The sequence below is a fragment of the Lepidochelys kempii genome, chromosome 1 (assembly GCF_965140265.1).
Source record: "Lepidochelys kempii isolate rLepKem1 chromosome 1, rLepKem1.hap2, whole genome shotgun sequence".
In the NCBI taxonomy this organism is placed as follows: domain Eukaryota; kingdom Metazoa; phylum Chordata; order Testudines; family Cheloniidae; genus Lepidochelys; species Lepidochelys kempii.
Window position 1 is genome coordinate 237,697,148 of NC_133256.1, and position 17,638 is coordinate 237,714,785.

At 44.7% G+C, this 17,638-nt stretch overlaps 1 protein-coding gene across 8 annotated transcripts in view; it reads right to left on the bottom strand.

Annotated features, from left to right (window-relative positions):
- The window catches only part of PTPRO (protein tyrosine phosphatase receptor type O), a 222,263-nt gene that overhangs the window by 92,990 nt on the left and 111,635 nt on the right, over positions 1-17,638 (bottom strand). The gene's annotated exons all lie outside the window — the stretch shown is intronic.

The following is a 17,638-nucleotide window of genomic DNA, read 5'->3' on the forward strand; positions in this document are numbered from 1 at the left end:
ATAGCCATTAATGGACTTAACCTCCATGAATTTATCCAGTTCTCTTTTAAACCCTGTTGTAGTCCTAGCCTTCACAACCTCCTCAGGCAAGGAGTTCCACAGGTTGACTGTGAGCTGTGTGAAGAACTTTCATTTCTTTTAAACCTGCTGCCCATTAACTTCATTTGGTGGTCCCTAGTTCTTATATGGGAACAAGTAAATAACTTTGCCTTATTAACTTTCTCTACACCACTCGTGATTTTATATACCTCTATCATATCCCCCCTTATTCTCCTCTTTCCAAGTTGAAAAGTCCTAGCCTCTTTAATCTCTCCTCAGATGGGACCCGTTCCAAACCCCTTATCCTTTTAGTTCCCCTTTTCTGAACCTTTTCTAATGTCAGTATATCTTTTTTGAGATGAGGGGACCACATCTGTACGCAGTATTCAAGATGTGGGTGTACCATGGATTTATATAAGGGCAATAAAATATTCTCCATCTTATTCGCTATCCCTTTTTTAATGATTCCTAACATCCCGTTTGCTTTTTTGACTGCTGCTGCACACTGCATGGACATCTTCAGAGAACTTTACTATTGTTTTAACTAATTTGCCCGGTACTGACAGACTTACCGGTCTGTAATTGCCAGGATCACCTCTAGAGCCCTTTTCAAATATTGGCATTACATTACCTATCTTCCAGTCATTGAGTACAGAAGCTGATTTAAAGGACAGGTTACAAACCATAGTTAATAGTTCGCAATTTCACATTTGAGTTCTTTCAGAACTCTCGGGTGAATGCCACCTGGTCCCGGTGACTCGTTACTGTTAAGTTTCTCAATTAATTCCAAAACCTCTAGTGACACTTCAATCTGTGACAATTCCTCAGATTTGTCACCTACAAAAGGTGACTCAGGTTTGGGAATCTCCCTAACATCCTCAGCTGTGAAGACTGAAGCAAAGAATTTATTTAGTTTCTCTGCAATGACTTTATCGTCTTTAAGTGCTCCTTTTGTATCTCGATTGTTCAGGGGCTCCACTGGTTGTTTGGGACACTAATGAAATAGTGGGAATAGGAACTTTTGCCCGTCACTACTTTTTCATTTCTTAAGTTAAGCCATTTCATTTTAAATGTTTCTTTCATATGCGGTTAAGAAAAAATTGAGTGATTTAACCTTGTTTTCATATATCATGAGCATGTAAAGTTACTGCCAGCTGAAAAGCCTTTTCCTTTTATTAATTGCAAGCCAGCTGTCAGCAAGAAGCACTTGTTCTCTACAGGAATTCCAAAACATAACTGCTGTAATTAATTAGAAGAAAAGATTAATCTTTACAGCAGTGGTTTCTTTTCTTTTTCCTTCCTCCTGCCTTCCACTCCACCCCTTTTACAGATGCAGTATTGCCAACCCCACACATTCAAAACTCAGGAGAGTCAGGCCCCCAAAATCATAAGATTGGCTTAAGAATCATGAGGTTTTCAAAAATAATAAATATTTTTATTATTAATTATTATTATTATTTATTTGCCTTCTGGGTTTTGGGTCATATTTTCAAGCTTTTCTCCACAATCATGAGGGCTAGAAACTTTTATTTTTCTAAAAATTAAAGCTGAGGTTATTGCAAAAGGAAATTGCTCCAGGAGCTGGGGTCAGAAGAAAAATACCAAATATCTGAAAACTAGTGATAAATTTGCAAGAGTTGGCAATACTGTGTATAGTAGAGAACTGAGGTTGAAACCATCGACATTAAGTATTATAGAAAGTGGATATCCTACAAAATGACAAACTGGGTTTCAGATCCTGAGTACAGCTGCAGGGCCTGAGTCTGCAGAGAGGCTGAAACAATAGCTCTGAGAGGTGTGAATTACCCTGTACAATGGGATGTTAACTTCTAGACCTTCTATTCTGGGGAACTCCTCCACTACCACCTCTCAAAGAGGGAATTATGTGAGAAAAGTGCAATGGGCTAGCTTATCCACAATGATTCACAGTATTTACCCCAGTAACCTTGGTGTGAGTTCCCCTGCCTCTTACGAAGTCTATGTTGCCCCTGCTGTTCTCAAAAGAAGTGTTGCTTCTACTGCAGCTGCAGAAGGAGGGAAAGGCTCAAATTGCTGCCCCTGTATCTATGGGAAGGAAGGGGCCCATCAGCTACTGCCACTCCAACTGGGGAGGGATCACGATGTAGGATCAGTGCTGTGAGGGTGAAGCCACAAACGGGCCCCTATGTAAAGGTGAGCCTAGAGCTACAGGTTGCCTTAATCTGTCTTCGTACAGATAAGGATGGGCCAGGAGACCTGTTCCTGCGAAAGCTGAGAGACTTTAGAGCTGGACACAAACTGCAGCATTGGTCTTTCTCTATAATGGACCTAATCTTAACCCAAACCTGGGATAAACATCAGTTCCAGATTTTGATTTGATCTTTGCAGTTTGGTTCCAATCTCTAATCCTAAAATCCTTAAGTGATTTTAGGATTTTAAAATGATACACACAAAATATTATTAGGAATTAATATCTTATAGTAAAAGTTTGTTACACTTTGCAGATGGCACAGTTGTTACTCCAAAGAGTTTACAGGCTGAGATCCCCACCCTGCAAAGAGTCACACATGAAGACTTACAAATGCTTACCTTTTCTCCATTTGGATTGATATGCTTCCCTTTTGAAGTCAATAGGGCTAACCATATATGTCTTTGCCCAATCCTGCAATCTGAATCACACAGGATCCAACTGCAGGATTAGGGATTACATTTTAGAGCTTGTCAAGAAAAACAAACAACAACAAAACGAGGGGGGATTTGGGTAAATTTCATCCTCTCCCCCATCAACATTTGAAATTATTCCTACTATACCCCTCTAACACAGGCCCATGCGGCATCAAGGAAGTGTCCATAATGCTGGTCTCCATGAAACACGTGTGTGCCTGTCACTTGACAAAGAATCACAGAAAGAGTAACTTTATTCTAAGACTAAATAAGGAATTAGGTCCTGATTAATAGATTATAAACCCAGAAGGGGCCACTGTGGTCTCATCTGAGCTCCTGTAATAACACAGGCCATAGGATTTCCCTTTATTTCTGTTTGCACTCGCACATATCTTTTAGAAAAACATCCAATCTTGATTTTAAAATTGCTAGTGATGGAGAATCCACCACAACCCTTGGACAGCTATTCTAATGGTTAATTACCCTCACTGTTAAAAATTTGCTTTTATTTCCCTTCTGAATTTATCTAGCTTCAACCTCCAGCCATTGGACTGTGTTAGATCTTTCTCTGCAAGACCGAAGAGCCCATTATTAAATATTCATTCCCCATGTAGGTACTTATTGACTGATCAAGTCGCGAAGTCACTTAACCATGTATCTAACATGAAGCATGTGAGTAATCCCATTGAAGTCAATGGGTTTGAAGTCAATGGAACTACTCATATACCTAATTTAGGCCCATGCTTAGGTAGAATAAGGTAAACTGTGCTATCCCCAAAGATACTCTGGTCTTCTCACTTCTAACCAGAACCTGTCCCAGCACCATCCCCAAACCCCTTGCCTAACTTCTTGCTATACATGTTGTCATAAATATGAAGGGAAGGGTAACCACCTTTCTGTATATAGAACTATAAAATCCCTCCTGGCCACAGGCAAAACTCTTTCACCTGTAAAGGGTTAAGAAGCTAGGATAACCTTGCTGGCACCTGACCAAAATGACCAATGAGGAGACAAGTTACTTTCAAAGCTGGGGGGGTGGGGGAACAAAGGTTCTGTCAGTGTGTGTGATGCTTTTGCTGGGAACAGAGCAGGAATGCAGGTCAGAACTCCTGTAAAGAGTTAGTAAGCAATCTAGTTAGATATGCGTTTGTCAAGGTTCCTCCCCCACTCTGAACTCTAGGGTACAGATGTGGGGACCTGCATGAAAAAACCTCCTAAGCTTATCTTTACCAGCTTAGGTCAAAACTTCCCCAAGGTACAAAATATTCCCCCTGTTGTCCTTGGACTGGCCGCTACCACCACCAAACTAATACTGGTTACTGGGGAAGAGCTGTTTGGACGCGTCTTTCCCCCCAAAATACTTCCCAAAACCCTGCACCCCACTTCCTGGACAAGGTTTGGTAAAAAGCCTCACCAATTTGCCTAGGTGACTACAGACCCAGACCCTTGGATCTTAAGAACAATGAACAATCCTCCCAACACTTGCACCCCCCCTTTCCTGGGAAATGTTGAATAAAAAGCCTCACCAATTTGCATAGGTGACCACAGACCCAAACCCTTGGATCTGAGAACAATGAAAAAGCATTCAGTGTTTTACAAGAAGACTTTTAATAAAAAATAGAAGTAAATAGAAATAAAGAAATCCCCCCTGTAAAATCAGGATGGTAGATATCTTACAGGGTAACTAGATTCAAAAATATAGAGAACCCCTCTAGGCAAAACCTTAAGTTACAAAAAAGATACACAGACAGAAATAGTTATTCTATTCAGCACAATTCTTTTCTCAGCCATTTAAAGAAATCATAATCTAACACATACCTAGCTAGATTACTTACTAAAAGTTCTAAGGCTCCATTCCTGTTCTGTCCCTGGCAAAGACGACTACAGACAGACACAGACCCTTTGTTTCTCTACCTCCTCCCAGCTTTTGAAAGTATCTTGTCTCCCCATTGGTCACTTTGGTCAGGTGCCAGCGAGGTTACCTTTAGCTTCTTAACCCTTTACAGGTGAGAGGAGCTTTCCCCTAGCCAGGAGGGATTTCAAAGGGGTTTACCCTTCCCTTTATATTTATGACACGCCCCCCAAATCTCAGCTAGGGTGAAACACTGGCTGGGATTTCTTTCTGGAGCTCTAGGAAAAACAGAGTTAATAAGACACATGCATCTCTAAATATACTACCAAGTACATAAAGACTAACAATATTTTCCACATCTCAAGGACGATTTTAACCAGTTGATTCTGGGAAACTTTCATGGGAGAGTGCATCAGCCACTTTGTTAGAAGCTCCTGAGATGTGTTGGATGTCGAAATCAAAATCTTGGAGAGCTAAACTCCACCGAAGAAGTTTTTTGTTAGTTTCCTTGACGGTGTGAAGCCACTTCAGTGCAGCATGGTCGGTTTGCAGGTGGAAACGCCGTCCCCAAACATATGGGCGTAGCTTTTCCAGAGCGTAGACAATGGCGTAACATTCTTTTTCAGTGACTGACCAGTTGCTTTCCCTCTCAGACAGTTTTTTGCTGAGAAACACTACAGGGTGGAATTCTTGATCAGGTCCTTTCTGCATTAAAACTGCTCCCACACCACGCTCGGATGCATCTGTGGTTACTAGGAACGGTTTGTCAAAGTCTGGGGCCCTTAGTACAGGGTCAGACATGAGTGTTGCTTTAAGCTTGTAAAAGGCCTTCTGACACTTTTCGGTCCACTGAACAGCATTTGGCTGTTTCTTTTTGGTTAGGTCTGTCAGTGGGGCAGCGATTTGGCTGTAGTGCGGTACAAATCGTCTGTAATAACCGGCCAAGCCTAAGAAGGATTGAACCTGTTTCTTTGACTTTGGGACAGGCCACTTTTGGATAGCATCCACTTTGGCCTGTAGGGGGCTGATAGTTCCTTGACCCACCTGGTGTCCAAAGTAAGTCACTCTGTTTAGGCCTATTTGACACTTCTTAGCCTTAACAGTTAGTCCTGCCTCCCTTATGCGCTCAAGGACTTTTTGTAGATGTTCCAGGTGGTCTGCCCAGGAATCCGAAAATATGGCCACATCGTCAAGGTAGGCGACTGCATATTCTCCTAATCCCGCTAGGAGACCATCTACAAGTCTTTGGAAAGTGGCGGGTGCATTTCGCAGCCCGAAAGGGAGTACATTAAATTCATACAGCCCGAGATGTGTGATGAAGGCTGACCTTTCCTTGGCAGATTCATCTAGCGGTACCTGCCAGTACCCCTTGGTTAAGTCCAAGGTAGAGATGAACTGGGCCCGTCCCAGTTTCTCTAATAGTTCATCTGTGCGTGGCATTGGATAGTTGTCTGGGCGAGTTACAGCATTTAGCTTACAGTAGTCCACGCAAAAACGTATTTCCCCATCTGGTTTGGGAACTAGAACCACTGGAGATGCCCATGCACTTTCAGAGGGGCAGATTACACCCATCTGTAACATATCCTGGATCTCCCGTTCTATAGCAGTTTTAGCTTGAGGAGACACCCGGTAAGGGTGGACCCTAATTGGGTGAGCATTACCTGTGTCAATGGAGTGGTATGCCCGTTCAGTCAGTCCTGGGGTGGCTGAGAACGTTGGCGCGTAGCTAGTGCACAGCTCCTGGATCTGCTGTCGCTGCATACGCCCAAGGGTCATGGAGAGGTTCACCTCTTCCAAACCACCACCACATTTCCCTTCGTAGTAGACACCTTCAGGCCACTCAGCGTCGTCTCCTCCCTGGGCTGTAAACTGATAAACCTTTAATTCTCTGGAATAAAAGGGCTTTAGAGAATTAATATGGTACACCTTAGGCTTCCGGTTGGAGGTGGGGAATGCTATGAGATAATTAACAGCTCCCAGGCGCTCCTGGACCGTGAATGGCCCTTCCCACGATGCTTCCATTTTATGGGCCTGGAGTGCCCTTAAGACCATGACCTGGTCTCCTACTTTGAAGGAACGCGCTCTGGCATGTTTATCATACCAGGCTTTTTGCTCTTTTTGAGCATCCTGTAAGTTTTCTCTAGCAAGGGCTAAAGAGGTTCGGAGGGTGTTTTGTAGGTTGGTTACAAAGTCCAGAATATTAGTTCCTGGAGAAGGTGTAAATCCCTCCCATTGCTGCTTCACCAACTGCAATGGCCCCTTAACCTCACGGCCATATACAAGTTCAAATGGGGAAAACCCTAAACTGGGATGTGGTACAGCTCTGTAGGCAAAGAGCAACTGCTGCAACACTAGGTCCCAATCATTGGAGTGCTCATTTACGAATTTACGTATCATGGCCCCCAAAGTTCCATTAAACTTCTCCACCATGCCATTTGTTTGATGGTGGTAAGGAGTGGCAGCCAAGTGATTTACCCCATGAGCTTCCCAAAGGTTTTTCATAGTTCCTGCCAGGAAATTAGTCCCTGCATCTGTGAGGATGTCGGAGGGCCAACCTACCCTGGCAAAAATGTCTGCTAGTGCCTGGCACACACTTTTAGCCCTGGTGTTGCTTAGAGCTACTGCTTCCGGCCATCGGGTGGCAAAATCCATGAAAGTCAGTATGTACTGCTTTCCTCTGGGTGTCTTTTTCGGAAAAGGACCCAGAATATCCACAGCTACTCGCTGAAATGGAACTTCAATGATGGGGAGTGGCTGGAGAGGGGCTTTGACCTGGTCTTGGGGTTTTCCCACTCTTTGGCACAGCTCACAAGACTGGACATAGGTAGAAACATCCTTGCCCATTCCCTCCCAGTGGAATGATCCCCCCAAACGGTCTTTGGTCCTGTTCACCCCAGCATGGCCACTAGGGTGATCAAGGGTTAAGCTCAAGAGCTTGGCCCGGTATTTAGTTGGAACTACCAACTGTCTCTGAGGATGCCAGTCTTCCTGGTGTCCACCAGAAAGAGTTTCCTTGTATAAAAGTCCTCTTTCTACAACAAACCTGGATCGATTAGAAGAGCTGAGAGGCGGTGGGTTGCTCCGTGCCGCCGTCCAAGCTCTCTGGAGGCTTTCATCTGCTTCCTGTTTGGTCTGGAACTGTTCCCTTGATGCTGGATCCTCATTGGATTGTGGACCTAGGCTTGGTCCCTCTGGAAGCGATATAGGGGATGGAGCTGTTTCTGTTGACTGTGAACCGCTCTCCGCTGGTGTACTATGTTGGGATTCAGGCTCCAGCTGAGCCTTTTGTGTAGGGTTATCGGCTGCTGCCAGTTCAGGTTCGGTGGGGCCCTCTGGTGTTGAGGTTGCAAGTACTGGATTCAGTGCTGGCACGGGGTCTGGTGTTGGTTGTTTGGCTGGTTCCGGTTCTGGGACTGGTTCCATCTGGGTCTCTGGGACTGGATCCACTACTGCTGTTGTAGACATTGGCCTGGGGTCCGGGTCCATCACCTCTGACTGGGTCCTGATAGAAGTTTCCGGGACAGAGCTAGGCCTCACGGCTTGTTTAGCCTGGCTGCGGGTGACCATTCCCACCCTCTTGGCCTGCTTCACATGATTGGCCAAGTCTTCCCCCAACAGCATAGGGATGGGATAATCATCATAGACTGCAAAAGTCCACATTCCTGACCAGCCCTTGTACTGGACAGGCAACTTGGCTGTAGGCAAATTGAAAGAGTTGGACTTGAAGGGTTGAATCGTCACTTGGATCTCTGGGTTTATTAAATTGGGGTCCACTAAGGAAGCATGGATAGCTGACACTTGTGCTCCGGTGTCCCTCCACGCGGTGACCTTCTTTCCGCCCACACTCACAGTTTCCCTCCGCTCCAAGGGTATCTGGGAGGTATCTGGGCCTGTGGACCTCTGGTGTGATTCCGGTGCAATGAACTGTAATCTGTTGGGGTTCTTGGGGCAGTTGGCCTTTACATGCCCGAGCTCGTTACACTTAAAACATCATCCAGCTGACGGGTCACTGGGGCGAGGAGGGTTGCTGGAGAACGGGGTGGTGGGACGATAAGGGGTCTGGAGGGTTCTTTGGGAGGTAGGTGGGGCTTTGGGCGGCCCCCGGTAATAGGGTGTGGTCTGGGGTGGTCCCTTCTGGTCTCCGCTCCAACTGCGACTAGTTTTCTTCTTCTCTGCCACCTCCACCCATCTGGCTCCAATCTCTCCTGCCTCAATTACAATTTTGGGTTCCCCATCTAGGATGTATCTTTCTATTTCCTCAGGAACACCCTCTAAGAATTGTTCCATTTGCATTAGGAAGGGCAAATTTACTGGAGATTCAACACTTGCTCCTGATATCCAGGCATCCCAATGTTTCACAATGTGGTAGGCATGTCGGGTAAATGACATGTCTGGTTTCCACCTTAGGGCTCTGAACCTCCGATGAGACTGCTCGGGTGTTATCCCCATTCTGACTCTCGCCTTGGATTTAAACAGTTCATACTTGTTCATGTGTTCTTTAGGCATTTCAGCTGCCACCTCAGCTAAGGGTCCACTGAGCTGCGGCCTCAGCTCTACCATGTATTGGTCAGTAGAGATGTTGTACCCAAGGCAGGCCCTTTCGAAGTTTTCTAGGAAGGCCTCAGTATCATCACCTGCCTTGTAGGTGGGGAACTTTCTGGGATGGGAAGTGGTACTTGGAGAAGGATTACTAGGGTTTGTTGGGATATTCTGCTGAGCCTTTATCTTCTCCATCTCCTCCACATACTTCCTCTCTTTTTCCTTCTCCTCCAGTTCTTTGTCCCTCGCTTCCATAGCTCTCCTGTGAGCAGCCGCTTGGTGTTGTTCTGCCTCCCTTTCTTGTTCCTTCTTCAGCCGCATGAGTTCTATCTGTCTTTCATGTTCCCTTTGTCTTTCCTCAGCCTGAAATTTGGCTAATTCGAGCTGTAGTCGAGCCGTGGATTTTGCCATTCTAACCTCTCTGTTTTTACTAACTTTACACCCGAGGTTTAGAAATAAACAAACAAAACTTGGCTGTAAAATTTTGCTGTGCTGGAATAGAATACCTATTCTCTGATAGTGATTGTCAGCCTACAGAAAAAGACAATTCCCTTGTCTCTGCTCTGGGCCCAAATTAAAGTAAAATACCTCCAACTACTTGGAAACCTGCTTACCCAGCCCAAAGAAAAAAAAAATTCCTTTTCAAACCTATGCTCCTTGTAAAACAAAAAAAATCAAAATCCTAAAAAAAAAACCCCTGCCACTTTTGTCTCCAGGCAAATGGGTAGAGCACACCCCCCCTATTTACTTTTAGGAAGAAAAGAAAAAAAAACTCTGGGTTGGAAGACTGTGAATTTCCCTGCAGGAGTTAAGTACCCTGCCTCCAGGCAAAGAAAACCTGCAATTCACAAGATAATCCCCTTTTGTCTCTGCTTGGCCACAAAGCAGAGAAAAACCAAGCTGCTTTCAGTTTCAAAGCTTTCTGGACTTCTTAAAAATTCCTTTTTAAAATCTGTATTTCTAGTTCAAAAAATCTCAACTGGATCTCAAAATGATTTCAGATTAATCCCACCACTATGCCACCATGTCAAGGTTCCTCCCCCACTCTGAACTCTAGGGTACAGATGTGGGGACCTGCATGAAAAAACCTCCTAAGCTTATCTTTACCAGCTTAGGTCAAAACTTCCCCAAGGTACAAAATATTCCCCCCGTTGTCCTTGGACTGGCCGCTACCACCACCAAACTAATACTGGTTACTGGGGAAGAGCTGTTTGGACGCGTCTTTCCCCCCAAAATACTTCCCAAAACCCTGCACCCCACTTCCTGGACAAGGTTTGGTAAAAAGCCTCACCAATTTGCCTAGGTGACTACAGACCCAGACCCTTGGATCTTAAGAACAATGAACAATCCTCCCAACACTTGCACCCCCCCTTTCCTGGGAAATGTTGGATAAAAAGCCTCACCAATTTGCATAGGTGACCACAGACCCAAACCCTTGGATCTGAGAACAATGAAAAAGCATTCAGTGTTTTACAAGAAGACTTTTAATAAAAAATAGAAGTAAATAGAAATAAAGAAATCCTCCCTGTAAAATCAGGATGGTAGATATCTTACAGGGTAACTAGATTCAAAAACATAGAGAACCCCTCTAGGCAAAACCATAAGTTACAAAAAAGATACACAGACAGAAATAGTTATTCTATTCAGCACAATTCTTTTCTCAGCCATTTAAAGAAATCATAATCTAACACATACCTAGCTAGATTACTTACTAAAAGTTCTAAGGCTCCATTCCTGTTCTGTCCCTGGCAAAGATGACTACAGACAGACACAGACCCTTTGTTTCTCTACCTCCTCCCAGCTTTTGAAAGTATCTTGTCTCCCCATTGGTCACTTTGGTCAGGTGCCAGCGAGGTTACCTTTAGCTTCTTAACCCTTTACAGGTGAGAGGAGCTTTCCCCTGGCCAGGAGGGATTTCAAAGGGGTTTACCCTTCCCTTTATATTTATGACAGCGTTAGATTCTCTTTTGTTTAAATGGCTGATAAAATAAGTTGTGCTGAATGGGATGTATATTCCTGTTTTTTTCGTCTTTTTGTAACTTAAGGTTTTGCCTAGAGGGATTCTCTATGTTTTGAATCTGATTACCCTGTAAGGTATTTCCCTTCCTGATTTTACAGAGGTTTTTCTTTTACTTCTTCTTTAATTAAAATTCTCTTAAGAACCTGATTGCTTTTTCATTGTTCTTAAGATCCAAGGGTTTGGGTCTGTGTTCACCTATGCAAATTGGTGAGGATTTTTATCAAGTGAGGATTTTTATCAAGCCTTCCCCAGGAAAGGGGGTGTAAGGCTTGGGGGGATATTTTGGGGAGAAGACGTCTCCAAGTGGGCTCTTTCCCTGTCCTTTGTTTAACACGCTTGGTGGTGGCAGCATAAGGTCCAAGGACAAAAGGTAAAAGTTTGTACCTTGAGGAAGTTTTAAACTAAGCTGGTAAGAATAAGCTTAGGGGGTCTTTCATGCAGGTCCCCACATCTGTACCCTAGAGTTCAGAGTGGGGAAGGAACCTTGACACATTTAAAGGAAACAAACAAACAAAAAGCCCCATTGAAAATCTGTATGTTTTAAGGCACGCAATTACAGTTTAAACCATAGTTGCTCATATTAATCGTAATTTAGATTACTGGTAGTGCTAATAAAGTACAGCTGGAAATTAATGATATAATTGCAGAGTTGTATATAGTCTCAGCATATAATTATATGCTTATAAGTGTCATTCATATTTGGTGCGATTTTATTCTTTGATGTGTATATGGGTGTTGTACTAACTGCACCAAAGTACATTTTATTGCAGTTTTTCCCATCACAAGGTGTGCTGGACTTGATAGTGAATTCCATCCATCTGACAGCCAGGTGACCCCCCTACATAACTCTGATATGATCATCATAACATAACTGTAGTACACCATATATCAAATCCTCACAGTAAGTTGCTACTGTTATCAGTGGTAAGATTCAGATGCAGACAATAATTAATTCCAAGTGAGTTATCACTGAAGCAAACTGCTGCCAGTGAGTTTGTAAAAGAAGTAATCTCCCTCCCTCACACACCTGTGCTCATGTGCTTTAAACTATTGCCTGAATGATGCACATCTTTGGAGTGACATCTGTTCTATACATTACAGGCATTGCGTGGCCTTCTTCAACAATTTCTGATCTTTGGTTCTGACACTCAGGTTCTGATTTCAAAATGCAGGGACAGATAGATCAGAATACAGGACTCAAAAATGTATGTGAAAACTTAGGTCATTTTTCTCCCCTCTTGCATATGCAGTCTGATTTTCTAATGTTTCTAAAAGAGTGGGCCAATGTCTGATGTTCTCTTTTTTGGAGTGTGAGAGAAGAAGGTTACTAGCCAATGTTGGTTTTGTGCTTTTCAGAGGAAGGGTGGGGACAAAACCAGCATTGTTTCTAAGCACCACTGTCAGTGACAAACATGCCCCATTTAACTAGAATGTAAAGCTGGTGTCTCTTAGGACTGACAGCATCAGTATGGAAATACACATTTCATTACTTCTGGTCAGCTACCTTCAGGATTTAATTTGCTGGTGTCGCAGCTAGAATGGCTGTTTCATGCCCGTGGGGAAAATTGGCAGGACTTGTGCATTCTGAACCAAATGATTAGCTCCAACTTCCTTCTGAGTTTATTATCACAAGCTTGTGCTGCACCAAACGACTTAGAAAAAGCGGGAAAATGAATCCTGCATGGTTGTGTCTGCTTGAGTGCCCTTCAGCTCAGGGAGAAGTCATGCCAATGGAATTTCCAACCTACAACCAGTTCCCAATAAAAAAAAAAATCAAGAAAATATAATGACATCACACAAACGGCTATTCAAAGAGTAACGGGAAAATAAATGGAATGCAGCAGAGCTCATAGACTTCCAGAATATAGAGCTATGTCCTCCTTTTAGCTTCCTATAACAGTGGTCTCCAACCTTTTTATGCCCAAGATCATTTTTTGAATCTAAGGGCAACCCAGGATCTACCCTGCCCATTCCCCGAGGCCCCACTCCTTCCCCAAAGCCCCATCCCACATACTCCATTCCCCCCCTTCCGTCGCTCGCTCTCCCCCACCCTCACTCACTTTCACCGAGCTGGGGCAGGGGGTTGGGGTTCGGGGTGCAAGCTCTAGGAAGGAGTTTAGGTGCAAGAGAGGGCTCTGGGCTGGGGCAGTGTGTTGGGGTGTTGGAGAGGATACAGGGTGCTGGCTGTGGGAGGGGGGTCAGGGCTGTAGCAGGGAGTTGTGGTGCAGGAGAGGGTATGGGGTGCTGGCTCTGGGAGGGGCTCAGGGCTGGGGCAGAGTGTTGGGGTACAGAGTGCTGACTCTGGGAGGGGGGTCAGGGCTTGGGTGTGGGAGGGGGTTTGGGGTGCTTGTCTCTGGGAGGGGGCTCAGGGATGGGGGTTGGGGTGTGGCCTCCTGCTGGACAGTACTTACCTCTGGCAGTTCCCATCTAAGGCTAAGGCAGGCTCCCTGCCTACCCCAGTCCCATGCCATTCCCGGAAGGGGCCAACACGCCCCTGTGGCCCCTGGGAGGAAGGCGGGGAGGGCACATGGCTCTGCGCGCTGTGCCTCTCTGCAAGCACCACCCCTACAGCTCTCCTGGCCAACAGGAGCTGCAGGAGCAGTGCTTGGAGACAGGAGCATTGCGCGGAGGGAGACCCCTACCTCCCTGCCCCCAGGGCTGCGCTGGCCGCTTCCAGGAGCAGCACGCAGCCGGGGTATGCAGGGAGTCTGCCTTAGCTGCAGCCACACTGCACCACTGGAGATCTCAATCAACTGGGAGATCCTCTAGGATCGACCAATCGGTGACCACTGTCCTATAACAGTACAAGCTTTACATGGAGGAACAGGGTTACAGAAAGGTCAAAGTTTGAAAAAGGCCACTGATTTTGTGCTCCTTAGTCTTTGGGTATCCAACCTGTGACATGTTGGGCCCGATTTTCAGAAGTGCCGATCAGCCAAATGTTCCATTAACTTCAGATGGAGATGTGGGTATGCAGCAGTTCTGAAAAATCAGGCCCAGGGTGTCTCATATTGAGTAACTGAAAACTGGGGCACACAAAATGAGTGGCCAATGTTGAAAATATTGCCGTAAGTGACTTATATTCAGAGATTCTTTTTTTTTGGTAAGGCCAAAAGGGAATCGCTATGATCCGCTAGTATGCCCTTCTGTCAATAGAAGAGGGTTTAGAACAAACTGATAAATTAAACAGTAAATTAAAATAAATCAATAAAACAGTAATAAGTCACCAGGACCAGATGGTATTCATCCAAGAGTTCTGAAGGAACTCAAATGTGAAATTGCAGAACTGTAATAACAGTTGAAAACAGCCTCTGTGCCAGATGACTGGAAAGTAACAAATGTAACACCGATTTTGAAAGGGCTCCAGGGGAGATCCTGGCAGTTATAGGCCTGTAAGCCTAACTTCAGTACTGGGCAAATTGGTAGAAACTATCGTAAAGAACAGAATTATTAGACACATAGATAAACTCGAATTGTTGGGGAAGTAGTCAACATGGCATTTGTAATGGGAAGTCATGCCTCACAAATCAATTAAAATTCTTCGAGGGAGTCAAAAAAGCATGTGGATAAGGGTGATCCAGTCGATATAGCATGCTTGGAATTTCAAAGGTCCCACTCCAAAGGCTCTTAAGCAGACTAAGCAGCCATGGGATACGAGGGAAGGTCCTCTCATGGATCAGTAGCAAAGGGCAGGAATAATGCTCAGTTTTCACAATGGAGGGAGATGAAAAGCAGGGTCTCCAAGGACCTGTATTGAGACCAGTGCTGTTCAATATATTAATGATCTGGAAAAGGGAATGAACAGTGAAACAGCAGAGCCTGTAGACAATACAAAATTATTCAAGATAGTTAAGTCCAAAGCAGACTGAAAGGAATTACAGAGGGATCTCACAAAACTGGATGACTGGGCAACAAAATGGAAAATGAAAGTCAACACTGATCAGTGCCAAGTAACGCACATTGGAAAAAATAATCTCAACTCCATATACAATGGCGGCTTCTAAATTAGCTGTTACCACCCAAGAGAGGTCTTGGAGTCACCATGGAGAGTTCTCTGAAAACTTCCACTCGATGTGCAGCACCAGTCAAAAAAACCAAACAGAATGTTAGGAACTATTAGGAAAGGGATTTAAAATAAGACAAAAGTATCATATAGTGCCACTATATAAATCCATGGTGCACGGTTTCCAGCTCTGGTCACCCCATCTCAGAAACGATATAGTGGAACTGGAAAAGGTTCAGAGAAGGGCAGCAAAGGTAATCAAGGGTGTGAAAGAGCTTCCGTACAAGAAGAGTCTAAAACCATGAGGGCTGTTCAGCTCAGAAAAGAGACAACTAAGGGGGGGATATGATGGAGATCTATAAAATCATGATTGGCGGGGGAAAGTGTTCTTTGCTCCCTCACACAATCCAAACACCAAGGGTCACTTGATGAGATTAACGGGCAGCAGGTTGAATACACACAAAAGGAAGTACTTTTTCCACACAACGCACCTATGGAACTTGTTGCAAGTGGATGTTGTGACAGCCAGAAAGTATAACTGGGTTAAAAAAAGAACTGGGGCTGAAGCTGCCCGAGCCCTGGGGCTGAAGCTGCTGGAGCCCTGCCTCCCAGGGCTGGGGCTGAAGCTGCTGGAGCCCCATCACCAGCTTCAGGCCTATCCCCAGTGACAGGGCCTTGGTGGCTTCAGCCCCCTACCTTTTCAATTCTTAGTAGAGGGCAGGAGTGGGACTAATGGGGGCTTTCAGGACATGCCCCCTACAGCAAACCCTCCCAGTGCAAAAGTCAAATCTTACTCAGAAATAAGGGTGACATGGTATAGCACATCCCACATCCCTAATTTTCTGTCTAGCCCACCTGAGCCCCCAGACTGGGAAGAGACTGGTGCCACCCTTGGTACAGGGGCGGGGTGTGTCATAATTTTCTTTTAGTCCGAAGGGAGTTGCCAGCAGAAAAAGCTTGAGAAACACTAACAGAGGTTTCATCCTCTGAGGGCCAAAAACAGATGTGGAAGAGTCACACCACAGTCCCTTTTTACGGCTTGATGGAAGAGGAGGTCGGGGTCATGCAGCTTTTGTCTATTGTAACATGAGATCTCAGTTTGAAAGAGGTGGAGAAGCACTGCTTCAGGCACATTACTTCTATTTTGAAATTTCAAACATTTCTTAAATACTCCCCTCAGGAAATTTTCTGGTCCCCAGTACCACCTCCATTGCGGTTACCTGACATGCTCCACCACATTCCCATCTCTACCTCACTCATTTTTCCACTCCCTCATGGGCTAAAGTGGGAAAACACATAGGTTCTGAAGCACATTCCATGTGGCCCCAAATAGTTCCAGAGCCACTAAGCCCCACACTGGGACTGCCCCTTTGTCCTGCCCCTTTGCTCTTATAGTGGGAAGTGTTAGCAAAAATGCCTCAGATGATCACAACTGTTACTGTTACGAATGGTTATGGTATGGCACGAGGACAGAGGCAGTCACAAAGGTAAGCATAACCCAGTCCTGGAAAAGATCCCCCTCCAGGTTCTAGACCAGGACTTTGAAACAACCAAAGTAGCCAGGCCTGAAAGTTGCTAACTTCTCCTTTTGGAGAGGATTCTGTTTGCATGATAGACAATAAACAACCCCCTTTATGGAAGATGGAACATGTCAAGACTCTCCCTGGAATTTTTTTACTTGACAGATTATTACAGTCTATTACAGATTGTCAGTTGAGTAGGCAGAGACACTGTGAGTGCCTTGGAAGAATCCATCCTGGACATTACACGTTGTCCAGTGCACCCTAGGACAGGACACAGTTTTGAAGAGTGTCAAGCATAAGACGACAGGAATTGTCTGAGGTGGTCATAAAGGATTGACACAGGAATAATAGGATGGGATTCAGTAAACCAAGAAGGCCTTGCCATCGGCGCTTTCACTTTGAGCGCCAGTTCTTCACAGGTTATAAACAGATAACTCTGTAGAAATGGAATCACCTTGCCATAAAGATTTTCCATGCAAAAAGGAGTATTTTAAGGAGTGAAAATAAAACAAGAACATTGATGCTCAATAATTTATGACATTTTATTTAGGTTAACACATCATTTCTGGCATTCTGCTCTATTAACAGTGTCCTCGGCACTCATGCTATTTGGGGTCTTAAGAAACCAGTAAGAACAAGCTGCTAATCATATTTTATAAATAAGGTTAAAAAATTCTTTGTTCTTGGGGACAGCTTTAAAGAGACAGCATCCCCCTTTCCTCTCCCTGCAGCAATTGAGGTAGTAGTGCTTGTTTTTTAAGCAAATGTCAACGTTTTATCTATGGAGTGTGATGTTTTGCTACTATTTGCTGAAGCCAGTCTACTGGGTTTTAGAGCGATTCCTAGAGACTGTTCACCCTTTTACTCAGGGTTTAAATTCTTATGGAGTATTTCCTGGAGCCCCCCTTCCACTTCCCCCGCCAACGTGCTATAAAAACTCCAAGAGGGTTGAAAATATTTACCAGATCTCTGCTCCGGACAGCTCCAGCTGAATTTAAGCCCTGCTTTTACTATAACTA